At 39.0% G+C, this 19,129-nt stretch overlaps 1 long non-coding RNA gene across 1 annotated transcript; it reads left to right on the plus strand.

The window, feature by feature from the left end:
* The first annotated feature begins 265 nt into the window (after positions 1–265).
* On the plus strand, positions 266–10,881 carry LOC112159603. The gene is made up of 4 exons (XR_002921513.2): positions 266–352; positions 656–877; positions 8,783–8,839; positions 10,407–10,881. It is a non-coding gene; the product is annotated as an uncharacterized LOC112159603 (long non-coding RNA).
* The last annotated feature ends 8,248 nt before the right edge of the window (positions 10,882–19,129 follow it).

Here is a 19,129-nt window from a genome sequence, read left to right on the forward strand (position 1 = left end):
CAAAGGGTTCCCTAGTTGCTCGCACATTTTTTTCCAGAATATCATGAAAATCTAATACATGAATCCTTGATTCAAGTTGAACAAATTAATATAACATATGACGTGATTATTTAGGAATGTGGGTGTGGTTAACAAAAAAACATTTGTTTTGCCCAGGAAATCCAAAAATGTAGGCCTACTTTACTCAATTCTTCTAAAAAATTACATAGATTTGTTTGTCACCCCGAGGTGACCAAAAAATAAAATGGTTGCTATGGAGACCAAACCAACAGAAAAGCAGCCATTATGAAAATGTGTTTTTATGTTTTTTTCCATGCAGCTCTGACTAGGTTGGAAAAGGATGAGAAGAAGAGTAAGTGGCGTGTACAAAGGGGGTGATAAATACAAAATGTGTTTGACAATCTGGTTCCTTTAAGGGCAGTAAAGACTCAGTGAAAGAGTGAAAGTGCAAAAGTGACCCGACTGTGTGTGTTGATAGCTTCACAGTAGCAGATTGTCACTAAAACACAGATTTGTATCTGCAGTCTGCAGATGGAAACACGACATCAACTTCATCACATGTCACCTCACTGACCCTTGATTTAGTGTTAGGTCTGCCCTGACCTTTTCTCACAGGAAGCCCAGACAAAATTAAAATGCTCCCTTTCTTTTACAGTGCGGTTTGGAGGATCGTGCGCGCAGTCCTCTGAAACCGCAGAGGGCTTTAAGCTGAGATACGGAGCCAAACTTTCTGAAAAATCCTGAGACGGAAGATAACAGCGAGGAGAGAAAAATGCCAGAGAGGTCGAGGAGTTCTCTCCCTGTCCGTTTTCCATAAAAGCACAAAGCTGAAGAGGGAAAAACGAGGAGGGGGGGGGGCCTTCAAATCTCACATTTGGTGAGTTCAGGCTGCAGCTTTACTCACCAAATCTGTACAGAATGCTTACATAAGTTGGAGCGTGGCTGTTTGTTTTCTTAAGTGTGATGAATTTATTGTGGTTTCACCGCGGAGTTAGAGTGATTTTGGTGAAAGTTGGGAGGATTAAGATGAGCGGGCTTCTGTGATCTCATAGGGGCCTTTTGGTTTCACAAAAGATCAAAGACTTCTCATAAATGAAGAGGTCAAGGGTAAAGTTACAGCTGCTGCTCCCACTCTAAGGTGTGCCACTGTAGCACAGTACATCCAAGTAATCAAGATGAGTTTAAAGGCTAACATTCACTCTTCACGGCTCGGTATTCACAGAAGAACCATGAAAAATGTGCATGTCCGCCTTTCTTTGCAGGGACAAAAACTCCCGGTGTGGTTACAGCATTAGGCTTTTAGCATCTTCCAAAGTATGCTAGATTTCATGCTGGCAAAATAATTGGGAACAATAACAGAGGAACACAATAGTGTAGTAAAACACCGAGCCCTCGCGGAAGAGAAACAATGACCTGACTCACTTGCTCATGGAAGTGGCAAAAAAAAAGAAAAAAAAAAAAAAGGTTTTTCCAAATCTTGCCTGAATTCTGCCTTTGTGCTTGTAGGCCAGAACACAAATGACTCATAAAAAGACGATTTAACGAGAAACGGACAAAGTTCTGCGCCAACTCTACACCCAAACATGCAACCATTAGAAAAGGATGCCTGCGCTTTTTAACTGGTGACCAAAAGTTCTTAAGCTAAATGGAAAAAGATGAATGCGGTGATCTAACTGGATAAATTCTGAATGCACAAATGAACGGTTTTACTGGCTTTGATTGCCTCTCAGAACAGCAGGAGAGAAAAAAAAAATAAAACCAAGAAGTCTTTGTCCAGAACTTGGGTTGCTAAAGGGAGGCAGCTTTGCCAGTTTGAAAAAGGCAGGTATGATGGAAGAGGATTGGAATGCACTGAAATGGGCAGAAGTGAGAGGAGAAACAGGAGCAGAAGTCATGAGCGGTGGAGGGGGGGCGAACAGAGGGAGATGACAGGAGAGGGTGGTACCGGGACAGAGCTGTGGTTGGTCCAACTTTTGAGAAAAAAAATTACATGACTTCAAGGCAGTGATGTAAGAAAATCAGGGACTTTCTGCTCCTCTTCAGCACAAGGTTTCTGAGCTGAACGGATGCTACAGGAAGATATTCTGAGATCATCTCAAACCAAGTAAGGTTTTAGCCCCTTCGTGCTGTATGTCACAAATTTGCAACCATGCAAGAACTGCGGTTGCAAGTGCAATGTCTTTAATCGGATCAAAGATCGGATTAGAATAGAACTGTACACATGGGTCCTGAAAAACTTTATCTGATTGTAACAAACGTTTAAATCTGTCACACATTTGATCAGAATCAATTGTTTTGACTATCTAAATTACAGGAAACAGCTAGAAGAAGAAGTACGTTCCGTTGTAAACAAACCAAGCTGTGGCATAGAGCAAGATGGTCTAAGGCAGGGTGTCAAACTCAATCGCAGAATGGGCTAAAATCCAAAACACACCTGAGGTCGCGGGCCGAACAGGATAAACATTTATAGAACACTCTAAAACTACATTTTTAAAACTTTAAAACTTTAACTTTTTTAATATAATTTAAACTAGATATACAGCATTACCTGTGATAATGCTAGTGTGAATGCTGTAAACTGAATTTGGCTGCTGAGGATGCTAGTGCTGATAGCTGAAGATGCTGAACTTGATAGCTGAAATCACTGAAGCTGATAGCTGAAAATGCTGAAGTTAATAGCCAACTAAAATATTAGCCAAATTAGTCTAAAAAACAAACAAAAAAAAATGTAGGTATGCCAAAACAGCTAGCATGTCGATGAAATATTAGCTAAACTCCCAAATAGCCAAAAAAAAAGTCTTAGTAAATTCCCCCAAAATCCAAAAAGCTAGCAGAATGCCAATTTTTAAAACTTTAAAACCTTAACTTTTTTACATAATCATGAATAATAAAAAGGCAGGAATAATAATATTATACTCTCCATAAAAATATATTTTTTTGAAAATTATATATATTATATATTATATAATTATAAGTTAGACATAAGCACAAGATAACATCAGCCTATTAATAACAATAAAATAAAATGATCGTGAGGGCCGGATATAATTACCCAAAGGGCCGGATCCGGCCCCCGGGCCTTGACTTAAACACGTGATGTTTTATTGTTATTATTTTGCTAAATCTTCTAAATCCGCACAGTCACTGCTTTATTCTTGGATCGGTAGGAAGGGTTACGCCTGGTTCACACTGGACGTAGAAGCGCCGCAAAGCGGTGCGGAACGAAGACCGCTGTGATTCGGCACCCTCGTTAACTATGGTGTGGTTCATACCTGGCACGCGGCACCACGGTCCTCCACAGAAGGCTCACGCCGTGCAGCGGAACATTAAGTGACATTGAGCCGTGAGCGATATGCGTCAATTCTGGCAGGAAGTTACATCAAGATACATGAGAAAATCTGGTTTATTTTCAAAATATAACCAATTTTTCACAATAAAACACTGTGATTGACAAATGCGATCATGTTTTTGTATCTAAACAGACTGTAGAGATGAAGCTAAACATACAATCACGACATACTCTTCTCTCTGTGTCATAAATTAAAGAAGTGTAGGCCTACTGATTACTTGCTTCTACTAAGCAGAAACATGGGGGTCATATTTTTAGGTTAACTTATCCATGATGGCAAAGACAAAAAAAGCTCTAGCAGAAGCGCCTGTCGACCGTCGTGGAAAATTATGCGTCTGGTGTGAATTGCAGGAGAGAGAGGATGCCGCGCGCACTCTGCTCTGAGCCATTTCCGCTTCCATTGTGAACCTAGCATCAGGTTAATTTGTGTCAACAACAACATTTAGCCTTGGACGCACCTAAAATCCATGCGGGCATGCAAATACATGGGAATAAAATCTGCCTTTCAACATTCAAAAGTCGCCTCCGCTAGAGAGTTCTCCTGGGATACACAGTTTTCCTGAGTCCAGCAGCTTACTCGCAAAGAGCTGTTGGATGGACTGCGATCCGAAGCCTCCTCCGGAGCACACACCATAGCAAAGCACCCTCCCATGCTCTCAAACACGAAGCTGCAAGTCCGGTTGCTCTGTTCGGAGACACAGTTTGCTCTTGCAGAGCAAATCCTATTAGTGCTCCAAAGCCTCCTCTGGAGCGCCACACCGTCTACGTGTGATATAAAATCAAAAGCAGTAATGACACACAACCAGAATGAATTGTTTACACGCACCATGATTGGATCAACAATCGGTACTACCCAACTATCTCAATCAGAAAGACATTTTGATTTGAATGAGTCTGATTGGGTCAGAATATTCCGATTGGCATGTTTACGTGATGCACGATTACTAGTGTCCATGTACAAGCAGATAGTGTATAAGAGGACTGGACTGAGTGACTCCTCCTCCAGGCGTCTCAAACAGGAAGTGCCTACAAGAACCCGCAGTCACATTGACCTCAATTTTAGCCCTTTGACATCCGGTGACGGTTAAACACAAAATCTTTAACCTACTGCAACTTTTCAACCATTAACACGATCAACGTAATTTCCGTAGATTGTGAAGGAGAAAAGCGGCTCGTCGTTGATCGTGTTAACAATGAAAACATTACAGTAAATCAAAGAACATAAACACTGGAGCTCTAGTGTTTAACCCAAACTTTTTTCAATATTTTTTTTCTGCAGTTCAAGTTAGAAACTGACCAATCATATGTCTCAGTAAAAGTAGGTGGAGCCTGTCAGCTCCCAGCATTCGAAACATTAGATTGACAGATTCTCCTTTCAAGTGCTAGGGGTGTGGCCTTCCAGCAAACTCAATCCTCATTGGTGAGAATTTCCAACATGTCGGCATCCGTAAAACTGGCGACCAAATTAAGTTTAATTAGTTGGAGCCGAAAGTAAATAATTTTTTCGATGGATGACATCACTCTCACTTGCTCCGGTTCTCATATTCAGTTGATTTTTGCAACGTACTATTTACTCCAGGACTTGAACGGAACAAAAAAGACACTGAAAAAAAATGTCTTCTTATTAGAGCTATCAGGCGATTAAAATCTTTAATCGCGATTAATCACATTGTCCAGAGTTAACTCGCGATTAATCGCAAATTTACATGTGGCCTTTTTTTTAAGGAAAAAAAATGTGCGCTTCGTGGAATTTAGCAGTTCTACATTAATTATGAAAACAAGAATGACAAAATTAATAGTTTTCATCAGAAATACTTTATTTTGTAACATTGTATTGAGATAAACTTTCTTAACAATAAAAGGCTGTAACATAAAATGCCTAACAAAAGCCCAAGTGCAAGTGAAAGGCATTTTAAATTCAAAACTTCAATCAACGTTCAGTAAAATAAAATAAAAAACATCAAAAATAACATTTCCATAACACTTTCATGTTCATTTTTTGTCAGGACCAAATCTTTTCCTCCTCTGCTGAACTACAGTAATAAATGAAATAGAGATTTATCATTTCCAATTAACTTTTGTTTTTTAAAACATTAAAGACTGAGGAAAGCGGGATACACTGTGGATAGTTTGACAGTCTGTTTCTGCCGCCGCGTTCTCTGGCTGCAGCTCGATGCAGCGACGTGTCCAGCGGAGCTCACGCCATGAATATGCCGGCAGACAGACCGCTATGCTGGGGCTGGATCACGCTTAAACCTCCAGAACATTTAAAACGTCCCCCGGTGCGCTTGCTGTTCGGAACGTCGGGCTCTCGGGACGCGGCACCGGACGCGAGCCGGTACCACCAGACGTGGTACTGGACGCGAACCGGAGCCGGGTTAGGGTGCAGGAGCTCTCCAGGTCCTAGCGCCGGGCCTGTTTTAGCTCGCAGCTCGGAGGTTGGAGACCCGCCTGTGATCTAGTGAGAGCAGCCGGTGAGTTAAAGGGGGGACGCCCGCGCGCGCGGTATGGAAAGGCACATATGAGAAAGTCCGCGATTAATGCGTCAAAAAAATTGTCGGCGTCAAGCACATGTCAGATTAATGCGTTTTTAACGTGACAAATCTGACAGCCCTACTTCTTATATAATTAAAAAATAAATTCTGCCATAAAGGAGTTAAAAATAGTGATTGTTGTGTCTCACTTGGTTGCATTAGATTACAACACACAAAACTGCTGAAATACTTCAAAATGAATCATCATTTCCAGCTTGCAGCTGGTGAGACACGACCATAACTCAAGTTTTTTTTTAGGCTTGAGGCTCTGTGACACTTTTAGGACAAACTAAAAACACTAATTTTCAAATATATTTAGTCTTGAATGTTTGAGAAATTTTCAACCACAATCTGCAATCATAGTATTCTTCATGCATACCTCTGTAAGTACTTTCTCCTTTACAAAAACTCTCCAGACTTAGGATACACCTAATTTCAGGAGAATGTTGGAGGTCTTTGACTCCGCCCTCGTGTCACCATGGCAACCACAAAAACACAGGTCTGTGGATGTAGCCCACCCCCCCTCTCTTTTGTTTTCCGAATTTGCTCCAGACCAAGACGGTCCACATGTTGGCATAAATCCTTTAGGGCAGTTCTGCAAATGTGGACATTTAATGCTAAACAAAGGAAAAAAGAGGCGTGGGATGTTTTCCTTAGCGCCAAAATTGTAGTTTTTCTCAACTGTAAAGATTTGAGGGAAGGTTGGTGGTTTTGCATAATAAGATTGTAAAGGTGAGGTCAAACGCTTGTAACATTTTTTGAGTGTTTGAATTGTAAAATGCTAGATTTTAGACTGTGGGACTCCAGAGTTTTCAGCCACTCTGGATTAAATTGCTGCAAGTTAAGCAAACTGCTCACAGCAACTCTGTCAGTTTCTTCAGATTTATCGCATGTCAGAGCAGTATTTCTCAACTAACTCTTGCCAGGAAAGTGAAAAAGTGCTTTTACCAAAACCCTGCGTGGTTCCTCTCAGTGTAGGAGGTGTCGCAGGCAACAGGGAGTGCTAGAGAGCTCAAAACAGAAGACCACATCCAGCCTAAAACAGATTACAGTGTGACAGCAAGAAAAAAAGTCCTGACAACCTCACACGCTGCCTTGCATGCAAACAGTGAGGTGTGGAATACAAGCATGGGATTATGGGATGGAGGAGTGGAATTGAAGCTATTAAAAGGGGAGTCAGGAACAAACAAGGGCTTTATGTAGAGGGAGAGCTGGATTTATGAGTTCTAAGGAGGGATCTGAGGTGTCCAATTCCCCCACTTGTCTTCCATCCATTTCCCTTCTGGCGCTTCAACCTGAGCAAACCTGCTGTGGGTCCCTTTTGTTGGCAAACTGAAATGTTGGGACACAAACCACGGCTGACTTTCAAAATAAAGGGAGCAGAGTCAAATTGTTGCACATGTTAGCAGGCGAGGATCTGAAGAGCTCCAGGGTTTTCAGCACATGTTGACCCACAACAGAGTATTTGGTTTGGTTCATTTACTGCGTTTGTGAAAAGATACCCCCCCCCCCCCACACACACACACACACCTGCACACACACCCTGCAGCAATGAAGCAGATGTGTCTAAACTTGCAATTCCACAAACAGCCACCAGGGCTACAAATAATGGTTACCCAAATAAAAAAATATGCATTAAAATCATTTGGGAACCAAACGTTCAGTTGAATTATTATTATTATTATTATTTTGTCTTTGTTCATGATTTTTTTATTTATACTTTAGTAGAAGTTAAGCATCTTTTAAGGGGAGTTTCTCTTTGAATTTGTCTAGATACCATTTTAATAACAGAAAATTTTAGTCCAAATAGATCAGGGGTCTGCAGCCTGCTGCTCCTTTTCCCCTTTATTGTGGCTCTTTAGCCACAAAAATGCTAACAACTAAATGAATAAGAGATAAGTCAGTTAAGTTTGGTCATTTCTGTTTCGATTCTTAACATGTCAAGCAACTAAGCAAAACAAGTTCAATTTACTGTCAGAAATTTTGTAGAAATGTTCTTTAAATTTGTGTTAGCCAAATAAAAGTCTCCAAAAGTTTGTTTTTACTTTGGCAAATTACACAAAAGTGGTTAAAGTTTTAACAAAAATGATTGAAAATGATTTAGAGTTGTGTGTTTTCAATAAAAAAAAAAACTCAGATCATTCTTAATGGTTTTTTTATATAATAAATATATACTACTAAAATGCCGTTTAGTTTTTAGATTAAAGGGAAAAAGCCCACCAAAATTCTAATGATTAAAAACATCTTGCTTGTCTGCCTTGCATCTGTAATGTAAGAAAAGCTGCTGCAGCAGGAGGAGCTTTCTTGATACAGATGGGTTTTATTTTGAAAGGAACTAGTGTGCACTGCTGTCAAAATCAAATAAAGTACAACTGTTATATATATAGAAACATATAAACACTGCTGTAATATTTAAAATCTAAATAATAAAGAAATGCTAAATTGCAAAAAAAAGCATAAATATTGTGCATTTTTTAACAAGCTAGGTTCTGGTCTGTCTGGACCAGTTAAAGTCTGCAGACCCCTGAAATAGATCCTCCATAAGTTCTGGTTCTCCACACTGTGTATGTGTGTATACAAGATCCAACGGCTGCAGATTCTTAAATTACTTTTAGCATGACATAAAGCACCAAAGAACTGGTTATTAAAACCTGATCACAGAGGGGGAAGTCAGAAGGGGGTAAAGTGAAGAGCTGACAACCATGAAGCTGAAAAAAAAATGGAGCAGCAATGAACTGAAATAGAAACAGATGTGGATGATTGGAACTAAAACCTGAGACCAGAGGAGACATGAAGCCCCAGTGTGACCTGAAAACAAAACAAAGAAAAAGAGTTTTATCCAAAAACTACAATGAAACTCAATGAAAAACCCAAAACTGTGTTCCTACTTGTTTTCCAGCCCAACCTGCTGCGACTGACTTGATCAGATTATAGGAGATGGACACACCTGATCCAGGTAATCTTCACACTCCAGTTGACTGGGCACACCTGATCCAGGTGATCTGCAACCAGTAGGACAGGAATAGCGGAAAAAAGGGCGGGCGGGAACTTAAGATGATGATTGAAGCTCTAAAAAAAACTTGAAAAAGAGACGTCAGCCTCTCATCAATACTCCTTTGATGAAGTACTTGGTTGATTACTCAAAACTAGCTTGATAATGAACAAGCTTGCTAACAGTGATGAATAGTCTTTCAGGTGGAGTTCATCAAAGACTATTAATTCAGCTATTTAGTTGCATCATAGAGAGAAAAAAAGACATCTTAAATTGATTGAATTTGAATTTTCATTGATACTTCAATTTGTTTTTAAAAGTTATTTATGTGGAAAAAGCTGTGATTAAATTGAAAATAAAGAAGAATTCCTGCAAAAATACTCCTGACATTATTTTGTTTCGATAAATGTGTTAAAATGTCTCTAAATAATCACGTGTGCCTCAGTATTGTGGCCCTCACTTGTGGAATAATTTACTCGAGGATCAGAGGGTTCCTGCACCTGTGGGGATTTTTAAATGGAAATTAAAGACATCTTTAAAATTCAGCTTTATAACAACTCATTTAATCAACAATTTAAAGTATTTTGTTGCTTGTATGGTTTATTTTTGCATATTTCTTTTATAAAGTATATCTATTAATGTATGTGGTGCCTTTTCAAACTATAGCCACCATGTTTCCTTCTTTTTTATGCCTTTCATTTTTACTGCTTTTAACTAATATTTATACACGCATGTTGAAGAAAAATGCTAAATGAAAAAATAAAAACTGATATATAAAAGTTTTTTTTTATCCCAAAACAGGAACATAATACTTAAAAACCTCTTTTTCTGAAATCTTTTTTTTTTTTAAATCTTCTCATAGCTTTGTAGTCTTCACTTGTACAGGCTAAGGCCTAAATTCTAATTATTGACTAGATCATTCATTCATCCATCTTCTTGGCCGCTTCTGCCCGTTCGGGGTCGCGGGGGTGCCGGAGCCTATCCTGGCTACTGATGGGCGAAGGCGGGGTACACCCTGGACAGGTCTCCAGTCTGACAGAGTTGACTAGATCATCAAATTTTAAATTGATTTCTTGGTAAAAATGCTCAATTGTAAATATTTTCTTTAGAAATTTTCATCGTGGGATTTTTGAACATTTATTTTACAAATTCTATAACCTAAAGGATATTTATGCCAATTTTTACCGTGTTAGGAAAAATGTTATGGTCTGAACAGACAAATAGCGTTAGCTAGCATCATGCATTAGCATGAACGTGGCTAAAAGAGTTAGCTCGTATAAAAGTCAGTAAAAGCTGCATTCAAACTTTTTGTTTACATTTGTATTAAATATTTTGGACTGAAGTGATAAATAAAGCTGACGGGATTTGGGAATCGGGTGACGAAGTTTGTTTGCGTCTTTGACACGTTGTTGACTTTTTTGTTAAAAGTTTTTTATGTATGTTTTATTTTTTGAAGACTGTACACAGAGAGGAGCTGTTTCAAACACCTCACTTTTGCAACTGACTTCTCTCATGATTTATCATTTTTCAGAACAAAGCTGCAAACTCAGTGAACTGCCCCGCCCACTTCACTGACAAAGTGGCCCCAACATTGGCGGTAAATCCCGGGTCGCAGAGAGGGGGACCTCTGGGGAGTGGGCTATGTTTGTGTGAGAGGAAAGCGGGCTGCGTTTCCATGGCAATCAGCTGTTCTGTTTGTCCTGGCAACCGCCTTTGAAGTGAGACACTTCTTTTAACTTCAAGAGTCAATCAAAGATGTAAAGATGGCTGCATCCATACATTCACAGATCGGGGAGGGGGGGGAGCTAAAATAAACCAACACATGAAAGCAACTCCCTCCTCGTTCCTGTCAGGACGTTTGTGTGGGTGTGTTTGTGTGTAAACCAAACACATCCGGTCACACTGGTTGGAATGAAGCTCCCCCCCCCGCCGTGCATGGAGGAGACCTTCCTGTACCGACCGGTGTGACGACTGACATTAATGGGCTTAAGCTGACAAACAGCAGGTCAGAGTGACTGTTTGAACTGAGTCAGCGATGGATTAGGAGCCACACAATGAATGTGTGTTCTATAAGTGTTTGAGTCTTATCCAATATAATGAACAGCGGTAATATCTATTCAATGAAGATTTAATGTTGTGATACATACAATCAGAATTTAAAGTAGTAAATGGACATTTACAGACTTTTTTATTTAAATAATCTTAAATGGTGCCTTTCTACCTTGTTTGAAGGCCCAAAGTGCTTCACAGTCACAGTCCTATTCACTCATGTGCACACACATTCACACACTGGCCCCAACCTATAACCATCAAAAGCAGGGGTCTCAAATTGACGGCTCGTGGGCCATTTGTGGCCCCCAAGACGATATTTTGCAGTCCCTTCTTTGATATGAAAGTTTAATTATGGCCTGCAGCAGCAGTCTACTGACTTCAAGGACCATATTATTATCGGTACAGTGTTTTGTATGAATGGCACTTTTATAATGCTGTGTACAGAGCTAACAAACCAACCAATCACAGTGGGGTATATAGCTCTTCGGGGCTTGACATTGACAGGGCTTGAAGCAGGGGAACGTTAAGGGCAGGAAACCTGACATCCACCTCCACGGACCACATTAATGAGTCCCTTACTTTTTTTTTCAGAAAGTGACTATTCGCACATAGTTTTCTTAATACATGGAGCCAGTGTCGTATGGGGTTAAAAAAAGATTTTTGGGTCTACTGTCTTTATCTTTGGTCTATTGTCTCTGTCTACTGAACAAGTCTATTGATCATTTGTTGTCTATGTACTCCTAAGCAATGTCTTCTGCATGTCTATGCTTCTTTGATGATAGCTTTGTGATGTTTCAGTTTGCTTTATGCTTAAAACTTTGCATTTGCTTTTGTTTTTGGATCTGATCATCAAAAAAGTCATTAGCAACAATTGCTAGCATTGTTAGCTCCTGTAGTTTCACAGGACACACAGAAGATATTACCTAGTAGAACATAGACATGAACAAATGTTCAATAAACTTTTTCAGTAGACATAGACAATGGACCAAAGATATAGACAGCGGATGCAAAAACATCATTTTGGCACAAATGGAACACCATACATCCCAGCCTCAGCCAGACTCCACCTTCAGGGGCCTCAGGGTACAATGAGTTTGAGAACCCTGATCAAGAGCAATGTGGGGTTCAGTGTCTTGCCTGAGGACACATGGGGAGATCTGACTCAGAGAACACAGATAAGACAGGTTACTTTATCTTTGAATAATAAAAAATCTGTGTATATATATATATATATATATATACATATATATATTGCTCCATGATGGAGAAGTATCCTAAACCTGTGAACAAAATACCGAGAAGAACAAATGAAAACAAAGAAACTAAAGGAAAATCTGGGATTGGACCAATGACTGCTTATTTACTTCTGGCGGCGTCCACAAATGACTGAATTTACTTCATTTGTTTTCCATTGACTACAAATTGAATTTGCAATAATAAATTATAATAATAAACACTACAATTTCTAAAAAGCTCACTTTTATCAATATTAAAGTTTTTACTTGGAGAAGGTGGTTTTGGGGCTTATTGGAATGGACATATTTGCAAAACTGCAATGGAAACACTTATTTCCTATTAAATCCATTTCTTGGTAGAAAGTGGCTGTCCTGAGCGCTGCACGGCGGGCGCCACAAGAGGTACCACAGCATCACAGCTCATCAAAAGTGTAGCGTGTCATGCAGAATTGTTGGATCCACAGCTCCTATATAGAATCACCAACCACAATTTCTCTAAAATATCTGATTAAGTAGCCGCTCCCACATAGCTTGTCGCTCCATGGCCTGAATAAGACGCCGACGTCTCCTATGATGGATAATGATGAGCACTAGTGCCGTGGCAGGAAGTCTTATCAAACAGAAAGAAGGGTCCAAGTGCTTCAGTGTTAGAACGCTTATTTTTTAATACAGCTGAACAGGGTTCTCGCGTGCACCAGTGTCTGGGTCACTGGCCTATGAAGAGACTGTCAATGGTCTAGCAGCGTGGCCCCCCAGTGCTGTAACATCATCCATATGCTCTCTAGTTGTTCTTTAAGAGAATCAACATTAAAAAAAAATACTTGTTCTTATCTGTCACCATGTGTTTGAGTGACATATCGTGTGAGTTGGTTTGTGTTTATTTGCATAATTAGAATTTAATGGAAACAGTGCAAAATTATGTGTTTTTAAATATTTCTAGAATTTCTATACATTTTTGCGCATGCGTGTGTTGGAAACTCCAGTTCTCATATACAGTCAATGCTTCTGACAAACACCAGGTGAACCCAAGGGCTGTTTAGAAAGACACCTACAGTTGAACACGAACTTTGATGCATTTGACTTTAGTAAACATTAATATCTAGGCCAAGAATCATGTGAACTGAGTCCCTTAGGAGACCCACAGTTTTGCCATTTATCAGGACCACAGTTCAGCTGTACAAAGTGAAACCAGCAGAATTCACTAAATCAGATTATTTGGAAAGAGTCCAGAGTCGTGAGTTTGTAACTGTTGGTGGAAAACTGTGGAGTGAACACTTCTGGGAGCTTTTAGCTTTCATTGAACAAAGGTTCTCTCCTGCTTTGAGCTTTTGCTACCAAAAGTTTCTGCACCATTAGAGCGTCATCTTTAGGTGGAGGCAGTGTGATAGTGTGGACCACCATCTCCCTCACTAGAAAAGAAAAAACAAACAAACAAAAACTTATGAACTGTGGAATAATTACCAATGAAGATAAATCAAAGTCACCTGGAACCAGTGACACTCCTGCCTCTCTACAGTCTAAATTCTCTAGAATTCAGACTGTTGACATGGTGGCCACTCCCACCTTTGTCAGAGACCTCCTCCAGAACGTGGGAGTGCGGAGGATGTGGGATGCCGGCAGCCTTGACCTTTCATTGAACCTGAGATTCACTTGGGCGTGCCAGAGTGACCGACGCAGCCACGTTGGCTGATGGAGAAAAGATGATCCCACAGCAGCAAGTGACCAGCTAGGTGACCACCAAGAGGGGGAGGAGCCAGGTTACTGTAGCTGTATGCAAAAGCTCAATTTTTTTATAAATACATTTTTAAGTAGACAATATTTTCTCAGTTTTATGCTATATTTGTTCTAATATTTCACACTTAAAATAGAGGAGGGAACATCAATGAAAGATAAACTCAGATTTATACTTTAAAGATGAGAAGTTAGAAATCCTGCACACAAGCAAACCCCTGTGTGGTTTTTCCCCTTTTGTTGGTGAAAGTTTTGTTTGGTTTGAGCAGATAACATCACAGTGAATGAAGTGAAAACATGAGGGGGCCTCAAGGGGGAAGAAGGTTTCCTCTGGAGGCTGTGTTCTCTTGTGTAACAGAGTTATGTAACACCCTGAAAATGGTTCTGATTTAATTTATTTTCACAAAATAGATCAGTTGGTTTGTAGTTATTTGTGTTTACATTGCTACACTGTGTTTTTTTAAATCCAATTCAGATAAATGACAAGACATGACAATGACTTTCCTGTGACACTTTACCTGTCACGCCTCCAGTATAACCAGAATCATATCAATGTGTCACAGCGTTCCACCTTATCTAAAAAATATGTGGGTTTCTTATGAACTACACACCCAGGTTAAAGGACACGTACTGAACAAACGTTATGGAAACTATACTAATGTGAAGTTCACAACAAGACCCTATCTTTATGTTCTCCTTATCCTGTTGGGACACGGTTTTTATAGATGGTGTTTTCTGCGTGTGTGCATTCACTGAATTCCAACTTTTAGAGCCAATATTAGAAAAGGTGTTTCCTTTTCAGGACAAAGGTTAATGTGCTTTAAAGGTCTGATAAAAGTTGTGCAGAATCAGTCGGATTTCTGGTGGTAACTGGTGGTTATCCCTTTTTCAATCAGACTGATTTTTTTTTTTTCTGGACTGAAGGAATAGGTTCATTTTGCAATTCTTCTTTCTTACAGCACCTTTGAGCATAAATTTAGTCCCCGCCACAAACTCCAAAACTCAATTTGCACGCAGCTAGTACCTGGTGAAAATGAATTTTGGGCATAGTGAATGACCCCGCCCACAAAACGATGACATCACAGCGAGAGAAACCGTCAAAGAAAAAGAACATCTTTAATGGGGCTCAAAACATGTCAACCTTTTAACAGCTAAGGTGTCGCCGATGACGTTTAAGGACAAAATCTTTAACATACTGTAACTTTTCCATCGTTATCACGATAATTCCAGTAGATTCTGGAGGAGAAAAGCGGTTCATCGAGCCGGAATCTACTGGAATTATCATGTTAACAGTCAAAAAGCTACAGTAAATAGAAGAATATAACATTTTAAAGGGTTAAAACCACTAACAAAACCCAAACACATATATCAGTAAAATCCAAAAGAAGGTTTGGAATTATTATGGGATGGCCACAGGACCTACAGCTTGGCGGCCATTTTTTTTTTTTTAGCAAATATCGGAAAAGAAATCTTTTGTTTGACTGATGTTCACAAGATTTCACACACATGTGGCCAGGTTAAGTCTACAACCATAGCCAAAGTTTTGTTGACCTTTGACCTCAATCTTGAACGTCTAAAAAAAAAAAATAATAAAAAACCTTTAGCAGGTTCTAAAAATTCCAACTACTCCTAAGGATTTCAACTCCTTGAGCATCATTGGGAAACTAAGGAACACGAGAATACTTTTTCAATATTTTTACAATATGAACATTTAGGAAATGTGGGCGTGGTTAACAAGAAAACTTCAATGGCAAGAAAATCCAAAAGTTTACTTTTGCAGATTCTTCTGAAGATTACATAGACCTGTTCGTCACCCCAAAACAAGCAAAAATAAAACCCAAGCAGCCATTTTGAAAAAAAAAGTGTGTTTTGAAGTTCTGTCCAGAGTGGCAGGGGTAGAAGGGGCAGCAATGTTGGGAACAGGTCACTCCCTAGGCCTTAAAAACTCAGCTCACAGTTTTAATTGAATTAATATTTGTTTTTGTTTTTTAGGTTTTCAAAAGAAATGTGTCTCATTTTTCTAAAAGCGGATACAGAAGAAAAAGACAGTTAAAATGACTAAATGATATTTTGAAATGGTTCTGGGAAAAATTAAAATGAAAGTAAATACAACAAAAATCCAAACAAAACAATTTAACTTAGAAATCTGATAAGCTAGTTGTTATTGATTTATGAAGATGATAATCTTTTCCAGTGAAATTTTCATGAAAAGAATTAGGATTAGGGCTGCTAAATGACAAAGACATGCAAAAATGAATACATGTAAACATTAAAAATATTAACAATATATATGAGCTAAACTGACTTTCACTGAGTGTCTTTGTTTATACATAAAATTAAAGAAAAATACTTATGATTAAATATTTCCTCCATGATTAATTTTGCTAGTCTTTTAAATATTACAACAAAAGCTAGAGTAAGGATTATAACACTGAGCTTAAGCATTAAATCCTGTTTTTTTAAATAATTTTCTTTACTGTTGCCTCAGTCAGTTGACTCAACTCTATATTACTAGAGTAGAATGACTTGTTTTCCTCCCTAATTCGTCTGAATCTACCAGTTTGGGTTTGTTGTGCAGCTAAATGAAGTGGTGAGCATCTCTCTGATCATGAAAACTCCCCTGAATCTTTAAAAATATTTAAAGTTCTGCTGTTATTAAAAAACCTGGAAGCATGTGTGAGATGATGACATAGACACAGAGTTCATTCACACCAAGAAAAATTAAAGACATATTATAATGACATAGGAAGTTCAGGACTCTGTAAATATATATCCAGAAGTGCCTACATCAAATGGAGTTTGTCTGTAAAATCTGATTTCTGATTTAGAGGGACGGTTGAAAGTAGAGACGTCTGAGCGTTTCTTGTTGATTGCTTTGACAGATTTCGACACAGAATGATTATTCTTATCTTCTTGGCATCAGATAAATCTCATTCTAAACTAACACAAAACTTTTCCTGGTCTGTGTTTTTTCCCCATTCTGTTATCGCTGAGTTATCGTCCATTTAGGTGCGGGAGTGTTTTTTTTTTTTTTTTCTAAGCTTAGTTACTAGTTTATAGTTCCATTGCATGTTCAGAGGTCATTTTCAGGGCTTTTTTAAGTTAATGGAGCTAAAACACATTGGGAAATCACTACTCATTACTTTAACCATTGACTCACAAAATGTGGAGTAAATGAAAATCCTGAATGACAACATCTGATCAAATTTAAAACTTGACATAAAAATTAAATGCAATTTAAACAGCAAAACAAAAATAATTTTAAAAATCCCAATCAAACAAACAGATATTATATTATATTATATTGTATTACATTATGAACATCCCCTCCCCTTTGGCGTGCCAGCAGGTCCCCGAAAGCCAAAATCCCACATACTTCTTTTGACATATTTTTATTATCATTATCATGTTATTCAAGTTATAAACTGGCCAATCAGACGCTTCATTAAAAGCACGTTGTGCCCGCTGACCCCCACCTATAGCGTTGCAAATATTTGATGGACAGCCCGTTTTCAGTGGAAGGGGCGTGGCTTTCCAACAAAATCATTCCTGATTAGCAAGAGGGGTTGTCATAGAAATGAAGACTCACACTGATTTGGACCAATCACTGCTTAGTAGCGACTTCTGATTCCAACATGGTGACATCCGTAATACAGAAAAAGGGCAACTGAATAGACTTAATTTAATTGGAGCCAGAGGTAAGGGATCTTCTACGGGTGACATCACAGGTGCTTCGTCCACCTCTATATACTGTTAACGGTATAAACATGTTAAGCCCCAAACATCTGCATAAAACACCATCCGTATTTCCCTAAACCACATAAACATGAATGGATTTGTTGGGTAACAGTTACAGATTTTTTTTTCCTCTCTAAAGTTTTTTGGGTTCTACTACTGAGTTTTTAACATTCCTGATTCAGAAATAACATCGTTTGGAATGAAGAACAAATGGGCCAGATTAAATAAAAGAGCTCAGTTCTTTGGCTGGAGGTGAGATAAGGAGAGAAGGTGCAGCTGATATCAGTTATAGAGAGACAAAGAGAGGGAGAAGGGGGAAAAACAAATAAGTGAAAGGTGGCGGCAGATTAGCTACGCCTATTGGGAGGAGTGCAGCATGTGGATCTGCTGTTTCCGACCCAGTCGGGATGGAGTGTTGAGATAAAAGCTTATAAAACAAGGTTTATTTTTTCTACAAGTTATTGTTCTGGAAAGCTCTTTTATGTTGCTGGCTCCCCTGGTGGAGATGAGAACAATTCTTGAATAAAAACACACCCTCAGCCTCCCATGTGCACCGAACACGTTCCCACACAGAGGAGCAGCCAAAGAAACCCACAACAGGTATGTTTACGCAGGGAGCCCGAACAGCAGCAAACCACACAGCCTGATAGGTGCAGAGCTGTAATCTGAAGAGAGCTGCCAGTGTCTGAGAGATTTAAAACCAGGCAGATATTGTGACTCACCTGACACTTGAGTTACCTGTGCAACACCTGAACTCTACTGCCCCCTTCTGCTACAAACACAAGAAAAGAGTGAAACTAATCCAAACGAATTATTTCATCAACATGAGAAAAAAAACTGTCTCTTGATTATAGAAAAGATTTACCTTTATCTCAATATTTTAAATATTATCACTATAACTGGAGATTAAAAACGACAGGAAAGAGATTGATGAACAAAGTCTAAAGCCAGTCAGGATGCAGAACAGTTTGCTGTGTAAAAAAAAAAGGGGGTGGAGGGGGTGCAAAACTGAACTTAAAACATTTGTGAAACAGGCAGACAGTGAAAAGTGAACTTTGATATAGCGAGGGAACACAACTGCAAATGGGGCCCATGACAAACTATTGTAGTTGTAGAGTATAGTACAGTTACATGGTTACAGGCATCTGATTGGTCAGTTTATAACTTGAATAACTTGCAAGAAAGAAAATATATCAATTAGCAACATGTTGAAAAGAGGTATCAGAGCAAGAAGGGTGATTCTGTCAAATATAATAAATGTCTATTTCTCAATGGAAGTCTATTGGATTTTGACTCTATGGGACTCGAGGGTACTTCTGGGGGGAGGTGATATGTGTCCAGTTCTTATAGACTGTCAATGTTACAGAGTAGAGTGGTCACGATGAAGTTACAAAGCAGTAACATTTTAGTTACAGAGTAGAGTAGCTACAATATTGTTACAGAGTAGTTACAGTGCAGTTACAGAATTGTCAGAGTTGTTACAGTGTTGTTGCCGAGT

This window comes from Oryzias melastigma, linkage group LG7 (assembly GCF_002922805.2).
Source record: "Oryzias melastigma strain HK-1 linkage group LG7, ASM292280v2, whole genome shotgun sequence".
Taxonomy (NCBI): Eukaryota; Metazoa; Chordata; class Actinopteri; order Beloniformes; family Adrianichthyidae; genus Oryzias; species Oryzias melastigma.